Here is a 15,765-nt window from a genome sequence, read left to right as displayed (position 1 = left end):
ATAGGATAAGTTTAATTTCCAAACTTTGGGGCAAAAGTGAAAATATTCAAAAGTTTAGGGGTCAAAATGAAAATTTGAAAAACTATGATTTATGGACCCATTTGAATAATGTGAGTAATAAATGAGCCATATTTTTAATTTTAGATCAAGGAAATCGAGATTCGGGCTAAAACCGAGAAAATAACAAGTAGTGGACTTAAATGGTAAAAATGACCATTTTCGTATACGAGGTAAGTTCATATGATTTTTAATAATGGAATGTGTATTTTAATGTTATTGCTTTGATAGTATATGAGATGTAAGTTTATATGTAAATAATATATTGTTTTATTATGTTATAATATTTTATTTTGTGACATGTGATATAAGTTTCAGTATTGTTCAATTAATGGACACAAACGGTGATTTGTGGTTGATGAATTGATATTAAATGAGGAAATCTCAGTTGAACCTTCAGAATGGAAAAAATTTGGTGCTAAGTGGATATACCACAATTACACATATTGATACATGTAACGTGGTGCTAAGTGGATATGCCACGGTTACATATATCGATTCATTAACATGGTGCTAAGTGGATATACCATGGTTAAACATGTAACATGGTGCTAAGTGGATATGCCACGGTTATACATGTTAATTTGAAAAGTGGCGCTAAGTGCATATGCCACAATTACATGTTAGCCCAATAGTGTGGTGCTATGTGCATATACCACTAAGTTGGGCATTAATTATGGAAGGTGGAGCTATGTGCTAAAACCATCGGATATTGTTACTTTCCGATGTGTTCACCGGGAGAAACAAGTTTGCTAAATGAAATTTAAAGTGAAAAAAAGTGAAATAATACTGGAATATGAATATATGAGTTTTGAATTATGAGTTAGATATGTGATTGAATTTTTGATAAGATGAATATGGATAAGTATTATCTTGAAAGTTGATAAAAAGAAATTTTAGTGAAGGAATGAAATTTGGGATAAATAGTCTAAAACAGCGGAGGGGAGTGACTTTGAAAAATCACCAAAAATGGTAGAAGTTGAAAAAAGAAGTGAAATGAGATATGGAATTGAAGCTTATTGAATCTATTTTCGTATAAAATAAATAGAGGAAACAAAAGAAATTTTTATTTTTAGATATTTATATTTTTGTAAGACTGGTTCAAACTGATTTCGTGATCCCCTATTTTGAATTGTAAAAATCATTAAATTTTTTAAAAAATATTTAAGGTACATAATTTATATGGTTGGATTCCTTATTGAATTTATTTTCATAAGAAACAACGAGAACCTCATTTGAATTTGGTAGCAAATGATAATTAAATTTTAGTTAAGAGTGGTCAGAGTGCTGAACTGCAAAATAGGGGAGACTTCAATAAATAAACTGTATTAATTGGCCCAACCAAAAACTGAAAAACAGGGGAGACCTCGGCAACGGTGCCAAAAACTTGATCGCGTTATTTCGTGATAGGGTTTAAATATTTATAATTCATCATTCTTGAAACTAACTATTATTGTGATGTAGGCAAGTGTACCTATCGAACAGTAGTATAGTTTTAGCAAGACCGGATTGTTGAACCCAAGGGAACTAAAAGTACTAGTAATGACTGTCTTTTTACTATTAGCCTAAGAATAATGGGGTTTTGTTTTAATTAACTAATTATCTAAAATAAGAACTCACAGAGAAAAGAATTGCGGAAAAATCGATTGACTCAAGACAATACCTAAGGAAAAATCCACCTAGACTTTACTTGTTATTCTGGGTCCGAATCGGATGATTTATTCATTTAACTTGTTCCGTAGAGATCCCTAAGTAGACTAATAACGTCTAATCCCTAGATTGAATAACCAAGACTTTTCTCTAATTAACACTCTAGGGTTGCATTGACTCGATCTATGGATCCCCTTATTAGGTTTCACCCTAATCCGGCAAAATCTTGTCACCCTATGTCTAGGCGCGCAATCAAATTCGCTTAATTATGATAAATGTACTCTTAGCCATGGTCTGTTCCTCCTCTGAATAAGAGCTTATCTTGAATCAATATCCTGGGATATCAAAACAAGAATTAAGAACACATAATTAAGAACAAGTTAAATATCTATCATACAATTTAGAAAATAATAACAAGATTCGTCTTAGGTTTCATTCCCCTTAGGTATTTAGGGGATTTAGTTCATAACTAAATAATAAAACATCTCAGAAAAATAAAGAATACAAAACATACAGAAAACCCAAAACTCCTAAAGGGGAATTGAGGAGAGATCTTCAGTCTTGATGATGAATCCAGCTTCTGAGATGAATCAATTGGCTTCCTTGGAGTAATTCCTTACTCCCTATACTGTGTGGCCTCTTTTCTCCTCTTCTAGGGTGTATTTATAGGCTTTGGAATGCCTATGAGCCCCCAAAAGTGGCCTTTTCTAAATTGGACTCAATTTGGGCTCAACAGGGACACGCTTGTGTGCGATTACTTCAGGCCGTGTTCAAGCCTGTTAGAATGGAATGGGCGTGTGCTATACCCGTGTGAGCCGTGCTTCGATTCTACCAGATTGGCACGGCCGTGTGGGCTGCCCGTGTGAGGAAGCCAGGCCGTGTTGAGTTTGTACTTTAGCCATTTTCTCTGTTTTTGGCTCGTTTCTCATTCCTTTCGCTCTCCTATTCTCTTCTAAGTATAAAACATGAAATTAAAGTATTAGGAGCATCGAGTTCACCAATTCTAGTGGAAAATCATCTATAAAGTGCGTTAAACATGGGGTAAAACTATGTATAAATTATGGTTTATCAAATACCCCCACACTTAAGCATGTGCTTGTCCTCAACCAAAATCCTCAGCTCATAATCAAAATAAATTCTCCTCAACTTATAATTCTTATCGATAATATCTCAAAATAATCCATAGGTAATCATACATTAAGAATTCAACTAAAAGAACATAAAAGTTTCAAACATTCCAAGTTGAGTATTTAATCATGCAAACATAGGTGTCTCTCACATCTAAGTAATTACCTTTGATTCAAAATATAACAGAGTTTCACATCCTCACTAAAGATTCACTCAAATCCCTCGAGGTGTTTAAGGACAATAAATGAAGCACTCAATAGTCAATAATGAAAAGTCATTACCATAGGCTTGCATGAAAATCAAATCTCCACCACTATAATTTAAGATGATACATCAATCAAAAGGTCTTTAGAGGGTTGTAGTGAGGCTTGGTTAGGGGGTGTGGTCACAAGTTGAAAGAAAGGGTTAGAATCAAGATTGAATTGAAAATTTTCCTACCTAGAAAACGAGTTAATCTTCACTTGCGTACAATAGAGCGTCTTCTCAGAATATGGAATTACCGATATGTATACATTTTTTTTAAGAACAAGTTAAATAAATAGGCTAACTTATTACAAACAAGACATAGCTAAGCAATTTCTTCAACTCAAATCTCGACAAAAAATAGGGATCAAATTAATTTGAGGGATTTCAACAATAATGGGTTAAAGGTTAATATTAAGGGTAATACAAGAAATGGCTTGTTAGGCTCAAGGAGTTTTACTAGGGGTTAATCATGGAGGTAGGCTTTTATAGCATGAGTGTGTTAATCCTAAGTGCCTTAATCATTTTGATATACCAAATCAAATGGTGTGGTCTCGACATGCATAATCAAGCAAGTTCTAGAATAACAGTTCAATACTGATGCACTCAAAACAATAATAAAAGTGAGTATGAAAGAATTAATAGATGCTCAAAAGGCTCAAAAATCTCACAAAAAATTATGGCTTTTTGATGTTTAGACTCATGAATTCCAATTCAAAGTAATACTTAGACTTGGAGAAACAACCTATAATTTTAAATTCTTAAAAATCAACTTATCATGCTTGATTCTCTAATGTCTTAAAGTTTAAACAATCAATGCATAAATCCCTATGTTTTAATTCAAGAAAATTAAAATTTATCCTAAATATGATATGAAAGCTTTTCAAGAGAACAAGGCAATCATTCAGGGATTTTTATGATAATGAAATAAATACCCCCCGCACTTAAGATGTACATTACCCTCAATGTACAAAGATAGATATTAGAGTATATAAAATTAAGATAGGGAGAGAAGTGAAACTTCCTGTATGATGAATTTCTCGAATTGGAGTTTTGGGGAGTAATTGGTTCGAGAGTGTAGGAAGATACTCCGGCGGTCGTAGAGGTTCATTAGTCCATAAGTTCTGCGCCAAGAGAATATTATATCTAGTGGTAGCTATGGTCATGGTCAATCAGGACATGGTAGTCGTGGAGAACCTTTCCCGGTGGAGTTTTAGTTCCTATGTGACGATGAGCTTAAGAACTCTATATAACTATGATAAAATCAGGAACTTTTTAGGAGATATTAGGAAGAATAATTACTCAAAAAGGAATAACCGAATTTAATAATTAAAAATAAAATTTCTAAAATCTAATAAAAATAAAAAGTAGTTTCAATAAAAATTAAAAACATAAAATAATAAATAAATATTTTTAAACATCTTAATCGTTGGATGATTCGCGAGGTGGGACTGGCGATGAGATGTGGAGGTGCTGACAAATCTGCTGAAGCGTAGCATCAATGTTGTCAAATCATTGAAAATACTGCTGCTTGAATCGGGTGAGGCGTTTAGAGATGTCAACATATGAAGCCGCCGCATATACTGGACAAGAGGGTGGTGGTGGCTTAGTCGGTGGGTCCTCGTGTTGTGGGGGGACATCATCAAGAATGTCCTCGTAGGCCTTCTCCTCGGTAGAGTGGGCGAGATGATACTGGGGAGGGTAGGTTCCTCAGTGCCTCTCGATCATTCTCATGCTAAGCATGCTCGAGATGCCTTGTGAAGACATCTGGCCGATGAGGGTGAGGGATGATTCTTGGGCCGCGGTGTTGAGGAGCCCGAAGTGTCGCGCCAGCCGAGTCACGTAGGGGCCAATGGAGATGATCCCCTTCCTATGCCACTCTGTCTGGTGCTGAATCGCGAGGGTGATGAAATAGGCAAGGTCGATGATGTGCCCTTGTGACATGTACCATAAGAAGTAGACGTCGTGGGTGTTGACGACCCCAGTGCTTTCTCGCCTCCCTATAATCGTGTGAGCTAAAATATGGCGTAAGTACCTTAGGGATGGTGGGAGAATTGATGCCTTGGAGCGGCTAGGATTGTAGGAGGCCGTGCGAGGGGCCAAAGTGTGCCAGCACTTCGAGGGAGAGAAATGTATGTGGCGACTGAGAGCATGTAGTTCATTCTCCTCCTTGAACTCCTTCGTATATAAGCCTAGTGCGGCACCAAACTCTAGGACGCTTAGCTGGTGGATTAATCTGCCTAGGCAAAATTGAATTATTCTAGGATCATCATAGTTCATCATTACGGTCTGAAGATGGAACGTTGAGCATAGTTCCATCGTGAGCCCAAGGTATATTGGCTTGATAATCCCAAAGAATAGCTCCCAAGGGTCGGTGGTTAGGAGGGCCCGAATCGTATCAGCCATCTGAACTTGTTCTACGGCAGCCCGGTCGATGCAGCAGCCCACAATTAAAGGTCAGGCCCGAAGTATTTGGAAAAGCTCTTCTTGGGGCCCTCGGGGTAACTGTAGGAGGGCGTGATGAATTTTCGTGGTTGGACCCGGGGAAGATAACGCTCCTTTCCTCTTTTTTGAGGTCGAACGATGGTTTCCTTTCCTCTTGAAGACGATATTGTGTACCTGCAAGTGGAAACATCAATTCGTCTTTTTGATGAGTGGAAAATTTATAATATATAAAAGGAATACGACTAAATTTGAAAAGGAAAATGCATAAATATATTAGCCACAATTACTAAATGAAAATAATAAGTTCAATGACCCATTTCTTTATGGCATGAGCATGGTGATATATAAAAAAAATATGGCAAGGAATAGAATGCAAAATACTATATGAATGAAAAGAGATGTCAACGCAATATGCATGATTATTTCAACTATCCTAGCCATGAATATTTACTTCTAACTAATTACATAAAGTGTAGGAATCATGTAATGAGTAAGATTTTAAACATGAGAAAGATGATAACTTGTTTGATAAATGAAATTTATGTGATTATCAATATGGAAATAACATGAAAAACATAGATTAATATGATAAATAGCATTACAAATCAGTGAACTAAAAGAAAAAGGAGTAAACAAACGCTAAGGGAAGAGAGTGGGCGTTGAGAATGGAGTTGTAGGCAGCGCACGGGCGTGGCAGGGGGGCCGTGTGGAGTTGCAGTGGCTAGGGTTAGGGTTTTTGAATGGGGAAGAAAGTGAATAGTGCAGGGTATTTATAGATTTTTAGGGCACACGGCCATGGCACACGCCTGTGTTCCCCAATTTCAGCCCGTGTGATTTGCGAATTTTAAATTTGGGCGCGTCTGAGATTTAGTACACGCCTATGTTCCTCGGGCGTGTGAGTTCACACGGCCATGTCGCACGGCCGTGTCTAGCTTTGTTCGCTTCTCCCATGCTCGTGTGTGCAATCTCCATGCCTGTGTTAATTTAATAGGTTCGACCACGAGTATTCCACACGAGCTGTCGCACGCCCGTGCTATTTTAACAGGTTCGCCCAAGGTTCGTCCACACGGGCGTGTGGCACGCTCGTGTTGTTTTGGCAGGCTCAACCACGGCCATATCATACGGCCATGGCATTTAATCGTAGCCCGTGTTAGAGAAATCTTTTGCCTTATTTTCACACAGCCTTAAGTACGCCAGTGTGCTTGGCCGTGTCTCTGTGTAAACACCTGTATTCAAGATTTTTATTAGTAAGTTAAGAGTTAAATACCAAAATTTAAAGAAATTACTATTGTTAGTGCTCGGGTTGCCTCCCTAGAAGTACTTATTTATAGTCTAAGCTCGACTTACCTCCCCATTTGAATAATCATAGTGGTTTGAGGAGTTTATTCTCCTCATTCCTGCTATCAATCTCATCAAAATAAGGTTTTAAACGGGTGTTATTTACCTTAAAAGTGCCGAACTTGGGATGACTCACCTCTACCATACTGAATGGAAAAATACTGAGTACCGTAAGAGGGATTTCCTCATTCGGTGTGGTAGTGACGATGTGGGGATCTGCGGCATTTAATAAGACCTTATCACCAACCTTAAGTTGATTTGGAGAGGTATCGGGCTCTTTTTGTCGTAGTTTCAATTTTTCGGGTGTTCTTGGTTTGTGTGTCCGCCATTCATTGAGTTCCTCGATTTGTAGTCTTCGATCTTCATGAATAGGTCCTCTACTATTCCTTCAGAACAACTCGTGTGCTTTCTTCAGACTCATTTTCTGCAAAGTAGGTTGCACCATATTGTTAGTTTTAGTAAGATGGTTTAAATAATTACCTTCAATCCTTGATGTGTTGCCAGAATTACGAGTTTGAAGGGTGATTGTTTCGTCTCCCACCTGGAGTGTGAGTTCACCTGTGCCAACATCAATGATAGTTTTAGCAGTTGCTAAAAAGGGCCTTCCTAGGATTAAGGGAGTGTTGTTATCCTCTTCTATGTCTAGAATAATAAAGTTAATGGGAAACATAAATTTATCGATTTTAACTAACACATCTTCAATAATACCTCTAGGGAATCTTATAGTTTTATCTGCTAATTGAATGCTCATCCTAGTCTGTTTGGGTTTCCCGAGACCTAGTTGCTTAAACATTTTGTATGGCATGACGTTGATACTAGCCCCTAGATCAGTCAATGCATAATTAATATCTAAACTACCAATTAAGCAAGGAATAGTAAAGCTCCCTAGGTCTTTTAGTTTGTTGGGTAGTTTATTTTAGAGAATGGCCGAGCAAACTGCGTTCAGTTCCACATGCGACGCCTCGTCCAACTTTCGCTTATTTGCTAAAAGTTACCTTAAAAATTTCATTGCGTTTGGCATCTGTGATAGAGCTTCAATAAACGGTAAGTTAATATGTAATTTTTTTAAGAGTTTAAGGAATTTACCGAATTGTTCATATGAGCGGTCTTTCCTTATCTCATTGGGGTATGGCAGACGAGGTTTATATTCTGCAGTCACTGGTTTGTTTTTATTAGATTCTACCTCACATTGACCTTTGCTTACCACAGTTTCTTGCATAGGTTTTGGTCCAAGCTCAACGACTCTTTCATTATCTTGAATATTAATTGTGTTAAGCTGTTCCCTTGGGTTAGGTTCTGTATTACTTGGCAAACTACCTTGTGGTCGTTCGGAGATCAGTTTGGAAAGCTGGCCTATCTGAGTTTCGAGCCCTTTGATCGACGCTTGTTGATTTTTAAGTGTTGTCTCAGTGTTTTGAAAATGAGTTTCCGACACTGAAATAAACTTTGATAGCATCTCTTCAAGGTTTGGCTTCTTTTCCTGTTGGTAGGGTGGTTGTTGGTAGCCAGAGGATGTTGTAGTCTTTGATTTCCTTGACCGCTCCATGAGAAATTTGGGTGGTTCCTCCAACCTGCATTATAAGTGCTACTATATGGATTGTTTTGTGGTCGAGGATTATTACCCATGATATTTAATTGCTCGTTATCCATGTTGTGGCCATAAGGTTGGTATTTCGAATGGTTTGTTCCACCTCCACTTGCTTCGCACTGCATTACTTGGTGAATCTGTGAAGAATTAAGAAAACAATCAATCTTTTTATTTAAGAGTTCTACCTGGTTAGAAAGCATGGTGATTGAATTGGCGTTATAAACGCCGGCTGTTTTCGTTGGCTTTGTCCTCATTACTTGCCACTGATAGTTATTCAGTGACATCTCTTCTATAAACACATAGGCATCTTCAGGTGTTTTATTCTTGATGGTTCCGCTAGCAGCTGCGTCAACCATTTGCTAAGTCGAAGGATTCAGACCATTGTGAAATGTTTGTACTTGGAGCCAAAGTAGTAACCCATGGTGAGGGTACCTTCTCAGAAGGTCCTTCTATCTCTCCCATGCATCGTTGAGTGTTTCTAAATCCATCTGCACAAAAGAGGAGATATCATTACGTAATTTAGCCATTTTAGCCGGCAGAAAATATTTTAGTAAAAAAATTTCGGTCATTTGTTCCCAAGTAGTAATTGATCCTCGTGGTAACAAGTTCAACCACTGTTTAACTTTATTCCTTAATGAAAAGGGGAACAACTGAAGACGAATGGCATCATCAGAAACGCCATTGATTTTAAATGTATCGCATAGTTCTAAAAAGGTGGCTAAATGAGCATTGGGATCCTCATCCTGCAAACTATCAAACTGAACAAATTGTTGTATCATCTGAATAGTGTTAGGTTTTAATTCAAAAGTATTTGCCGCTACAGTAGGTCTAACTATGCTAGATTCAGTTCCAGTTAAAGAAGGTTTAGCATAATCATACATAGTGCGTGGAGCAGGATTTTGATTAACCGCAATTGCAGGAGGTAGCTGATTGCCTTGGTTTTCAGCCATCTCTTCGGTTGGGGGTTGAGTATCGTCTTCTTGCTCATTCTTCGTATATCTTAAGCTTCGTCTTATTTCTCTTTGGTTTCTACGTACTGTGCGGTCAATTTCTTCGTCAAAAAGTAATGGTCTCGACGGGTTTCTTCTAGTCATAAACTATGAAAACCTGCCAAGAGAAGAAAAAAGTAAATTAATAAATAATAATAAAATTAAATTAAATTTCAAGAAAAATAAATGGCTAAAGTAATAAAAATTAAGCGTTCCTAATATCTTAGTTCCTCGGCAATGGCGCCAAAAACTTGATAGCGTTATTTCGTGATAGGGTTTAAATATTTATAATTCATCATTCTTGAAACTAACTATTATTGTGATGTAGGCAAGTGTACCTATCGAACAGTAGTATAGTTTTAGTAAGACTGGATTGTTAAACCCAAGGGAACTAAAAGTACTAGTAATGACTGTCTTTTTACTATCTAGCCTAAGAATAATGGGGTTTTGTTTTAATTAACTAATTATCTAAACTAAGGACTCACAGAGAAAAGAATTGCGGAATTGCTTTTGGGAAAAATCGATTGACTTAAGACAATACCTAACGAAAAATCCACCTAGACTTTACTTGTTATTCTGGCTCCGAATCGGATGATTTATTCATTCAACTTGTTACGTAGAGATCCCTAAGTAGACTAATAACGTCTAATCCCTAGATTGAATAACCAAGACTTTTCTCTAATTAACACTCTAGGGTTGCATTGACTCGATCTATGGATCCTCTTATTAGGTTTCACCCTAATCCGGCAAAATCTTGTCACCCTATGTCTAGGCGCGCAATCAACTCCGCTTAATTATGATAAATGTACTCTTAGCCATGGTCTGTTCCTCCTCTGAATAAGAGCTTATCTTGAATCAGTATCCTGGGATATCAAAACAAGAATTAAGAACACATAATTAAGAACAAGTTAAATATTTATCATACAATTTAGAAAATAATAACAAGATTCGTCTTAGGTTTCATTCCCCTTAGGTATTTAGGGGATTTAGTTCATAACTAAATAAGAAAACATCTCAGAAAAATAAAGAATACAAAACATAAAGAAAACCCAAAACTCCTAAGGGGAATTGAGGAGAGATCTTCAGTTTTGATGATGAATCTGGTTTCTAAGATGAATCAATCGGCTTCCTTGGAGTAATTCCTTACTCCCTATTTTGTGTGCCCCCTTTTCTCCTCTTCTAGGGTGTATTTATAGGCTTTGGAATGCCTATGAGCCCCCAAAAGTGGCCTTTTTCGAATTGGACTGAACTTGGGCTCGGTAGGGCACGCCCGTGTGACACGCCCGTGACGCTTGTGTGCGATTACTTCAGGCCGTGTTCAAGCCTGTTAGAATGGCATGGGCGTGTGCTATACCTGTGTGGGTCGTGCTTCGATTCTGCCAGAATGACACGGCCGTGTGGGTTGCTCGTGTGAGGAAGTCCAGGCCGTGTTGTGTTTGTACTTTGGCCCATTTTCTCTGTTTTTGGCTTGTTTCTCGTTCCTTTCGTTCTGCTAAGTATAAAACATGAAATTAAAGAATTAGGAGCATCGAATTCACCAATTCTAATGGAAAATCATCAATAAAGTGCGTTAAAAATGGGGTATAAATTACAGTTTATCATGCTCCCTGCAGTCTTCTGTTCAAAGCATTGGTTATTTTTCCCACTTGATTATCAAGCATTTAGAAGGATGCAGCCTAACTTTGGATCATAGCATCATTATTGGCCATATACTCCTTTAATAAGGCTTCCATGGAAGTAGATGATGACGCCTTACCATACTAATTATTTTTTCGAGGCATTAGTTAAACGTATCCTGGCGGCGCATTGTTGACATTATACCTTGTGATAGTATTGAAATTTCTTACACTTTAACTATTCCAACTAAAATTTAGATGTTGTCTCCACTCTGAATTGTAGGTATTGGAGTATGGGTTTCTATTCTGATTGGAATTTCCCATATAGTATACTGACGGTGGATTGGATGGACATTCATCCAGCATGTTACTTTCACCACAATAAACACATGATGATTCAGCTACTTTTATTTCCTACACAGTAGTTAAAGGTTTCATGGTTTTAATTATATTAGCTAGAAAAGATACTTGAGCTATCAATTCAGTTATTGCAACAAACTCGATGGTACTGGCATTTCTTTTAACGGTCCCAACTCTTGTAGTCGGATATTGGTAATCATTGTCGGTAATTTTTTCCAAAATTTCATATGCTTCATTATATGTCTTATCCAACAAAGTACCATTTGCTGAGGCATCAACTACCATTTGTGTGTGCTCATTTAGCCCATTGTAAAGTATCTCCATTTGAGTCTAGTGCTAGAATCGATACATCAAACATTTCCTAATTAACTCCTTAAATTACTCCAACGCTTCATATAATGTTTTTATCTTCAAACTGTCGAAAGAATGTAATATCATTTCTCAACTTGGCATTCATAATGGGAGGATTATACATTAACAAAAATCTCTAGCAAAGGTCATTCCATGATGCCACTGTTCCCGATGGTAAAGCATTTAACCATGCCCTGGCACGATCTCTTCAAAAATACAGGAATAGCTTAAGTCTCAAGGTGTCTTTAGGAACACCTAATTGTTTGACTGAATAATAGATTTCTAGAGAAAGTCTTTAAGTGTAGTCTCGAATCTTCAGTAGGAAGTCCACCAAACTATCCTACTATTTGCAACATCTGGAAAATTACCAGTTTCAACTTGAATAGCTGAGATTGTATAGTTGGTTTGACTATTATTGGATACAGATCATCCAATATTAGGGCGACATGCTTTCTAATTGGCCGATCTTGTTCATCCACCATATGTCCAATTGGAGGAATTTCATTGAGATCATTTGGATTACTGTTAAGATCATTCCTATTTCAAACCATTTTTCTTAATTTTTTCTCTTTCTCCACAAGGTTCTCTCAATATCTAGATCAAAAAGGTTTTCTGTGCTAGCAGGAATGCCTCTTTGCATGCACTGATGGAAAACCTGTAAAAAGTAAAAATATTTAGTTGAATAAAACTACTAAGTAAAATAACCAAACCAAAATTCACCAAATTGTCAGTCTCTGGGAACAGGGCCAAAAACTTGTCACGTGTAAAATGATATCTGATTTGTGCAGGCATACACGTTGGTTCGAGTAATAAAAGGGTAAGTGAGTATCGTTCCCACAAGGATCAGATTGAGGCACAAAGTTGATCAAGTTATTTTAGTAAAGTCGGGTTAATGCTATGGCCAAATGATTGAATGAAATGTTATAGCAAAGACTAAGGTAAATATGTGATAATGGGTAAATAACTGGAAGTGCTATGGCAAAGGTAATAAAAAAAATGTAAATATGGGAATTGCAAGGATAATAAGTAAGTGAACAAATAATCAACTAAGAATGCTAAGGTGAAGGTATTTCAATAGAGAATCAAGTATAGTGTCTACGATGTTTATGTGGAAAGTTGTAATTACTCATAATCAACCTTACTGGCAATAATGTTGTGGCAAAATCGTCGCTTCTTTGACAATATATCCTTCATGAATTTTACGTAATTGGGTATTTGCTCCAAAGCACCCACCAATAGTATGTTGATATAGAGTTGCTTTAGGACAACCAAAAATCTCTTGAACTAAAAATCTTGCTTGAAATTCTAGAATCGCTGAGAAAAAGGTGGCAGTGGCCTTCCTTCAGACTATTGATATTGGTTTTCTTTTTGCTATTTAGTTTGACCACATGATCTAATTCTACTATAATTTTCTTTTGGTTGGATTATTCAATTGTAGGTTACTTTTTAGATGGTTCTAAAATCTGTCGTCGATTGAGTCTCAAATCTTCCTCTTCAGTAGTGGCATTTCTAACAACTTCATTCAACTAAGTACCACTTTTAAAGTGATGGCCTTGCAATTTTCTTTTCTTTATGATCTCTCATTCTCAGTATCACATGGCAATGCTCCTTGAGGTCTTAAATTTAGAGCCTTAGCAACCTGTCCCACTTGATTTTCCAAAGCTCTTAGGGATGCAACTTGACTCTAGATCACATCATCATTCTTGGCCAAGTATTCTTTCAGCAAAGTTTCAATAGATAAATAAGATGATGCTGAGTTTTGTTGAACATTCTATCATGGCATAGGCTGGTTATAACCAAGCGGTGCACTTGTGGCATTCCGTCTAATTACATTGTTGAAATTTCCTACTCATTAATTGTTCCAGTTAAATTTTAGGTGTTACTTTCACCCTGGATTGTAGGTGTTGGAGTAGTGATTATTATTACTATTGAAATTGCTCATGTAATAGACAGATGTTGGATTTGATGGACATTCATCAAACACATGATCTTCGCCACAATAGATACAAGATAGTTTGGTTGATTTCATCTCTTAAACTATTGTTGGTCTCTTCATTGTTTTGATCGTATTTGTTAAAGATGATACTTGGGCTTTCGATAAAGTGATTGCATCAAGCTCTATTGTACGAACAGCTCTTCTACCAGTCCCAACTCTCAGGGTAGGATACTGACAATCATTATTGGCAATTCATTCCAAGATCTCATATGCTTCATTGTAAAATTTATCCAACAAAGTACCATTGGCAGAAGCGTCAACTACCATCCTCGTATATGCATTCGACCCATTGTAACACCCTAAACCCGGCCTGGAAGTTTGGCTCGAATCTGGCATGTCACATTGAAGTGTTTTTCGAAAACCATGTTTCCATTAAAAACCCTTCTTAATAATTAAAAACTTATACCCTTTTAAAACCTTGTTAGAAAACCTCAGCTGAATAACATTCTTAACAACTTTGTAAAATCCTGGCAGTTGCGGAAGCTTAATTTAAAAACAATTGAGGTTACGTGATGTTTTGAACAACAGTAGTTGCTTTGGAAAACCGTGTTCTAGTACTAGCAAATATAAGAACAATAAATAAAATTCCAAATTTGAAATCCAGAAAATTACAACGGCTTTACTACAACCAACATAACAACATTTAAAAGTAATAATCAAAAACTGTAACATAAACAGTGTGTGTGGCTTCCTCTGAGCCCCTCGCAGCCCCGATCCGTCTAAGGCTGGAAATTACCTGAAAGGTTAATTAACGGGGTGAGTTTACGAAAACTCAGTGTGAAATCCCCTACTATAAAAAGGAACAGTCAGTCATATAAAAGAATTAAAAGTCTGGCCCCAGCCTTACTTACAGTTTCAGTACCAATCGGGCCTTAGCCCATTATAACAGACAGTACCAGATGGGCTTTAACCCATTACAGAATAAGAAACATTATCAGAACTAGAATTAGAATCAAAATCAAAATCAGAATTAGGTGACAAAATCAGAATCAGAATCAGTATCAGGTAACTGAATCAAAATCAAAATCAGTATCAGGTAACAGAATCAAAATCAAAATCAGTATCAGGTAACAGAATCAAAATCAGAATTAGTATCAGGTAACAGAATCAAAATCAGAATCAATATTACATAATAGGATCAAAATCAGAATGTGAATGCAATCCCAACCCAATCCAGCCGTATACACCCCCGTACCAACCCTACACTCCATGTGGGGAGACAACTCGACCCACTCATCTGTCACTCACCACAGAATTTACAGCATGGCTGCCAGAACAAATATTGTAACAGAGTCACCAGATACAGATATTGTGGTAGAGCCACCAGAACAAATATTTGTGGCATAGCCACCAGAATCAGATAATGTGGCAAAGCCATTTAACAGAATACGTGGCATAAAGCCATCGATAACTGTAATAACTTTGGGACATAGCCATCAGTGACGGTAATATAACTGGCACACAACCTTCGGTAAATATGATCGACACAGAGTCGTCAACAAATATGTTAGGCACATAGCCACAGGTAAATACGTTTGGCACGAAGCCATAGTCAAGATGGCACAAAGCCATATTTAGGTTGGCATAGAGCCATCGATAACGGGTCTATAATCGCCACGAAGCCCACAATATTGATACGAAGCCCACAATAACGGCACACAGCCTTCGGTAACATGATCGACACTCAGCCATGGATCGGTCCACAGTCATCTCGGGCGACCCGTGCGACCTTAACAGATCAGATCTTCCTCCGTACGAAATCCCAACCCATGCAACATGTCATGTATGCAGAATGTCATGCCCATATTTGAATCAAACAATTACAGTCAAGTCATTCATATCACCAACATATATTCACAATCAAATCTATAACCACACAATCCAAGTCAGTCACTTACCCACAAGGGCAAAACAGTCATTTAACACCCTAGGGGCAAGACGGTAATTTTACCCCACAAGGGTATCTCGGTAATTCTACCCTACAAGGGTATTTCGGTATTTCTA

At 37.3% G+C, this 15,765-nt stretch overlaps 1 non-coding gene across 1 annotated transcript; it reads left to right on the top strand.

Annotated features, from left to right (window-relative positions):
* The first annotated feature begins 8,863 nt into the window (after positions 1-8,863).
* Positions 8,864-8,970, top strand: LOC121216413 (small nucleolar RNA R71). The gene has a single exon (XR_005912601.1). It is a non-coding gene; the product is annotated as a small nucleolar RNA R71 (small nucleolar RNA).
* Positions 8,971-15,765: the final 6,795 nt, after the last annotated feature.

This window comes from Gossypium hirsutum, chromosome A02, assembly GCF_007990345.1.
Source record: "Gossypium hirsutum isolate 1008001.06 chromosome A02, Gossypium_hirsutum_v2.1, whole genome shotgun sequence".
Taxonomy (NCBI): Eukaryota; Viridiplantae; Streptophyta; class Magnoliopsida; order Malvales; family Malvaceae; genus Gossypium; species Gossypium hirsutum.
Note: the sequence above shows the minus strand (reverse complement) of the source record. Positions and strands in the feature narration are given on the sequence as shown.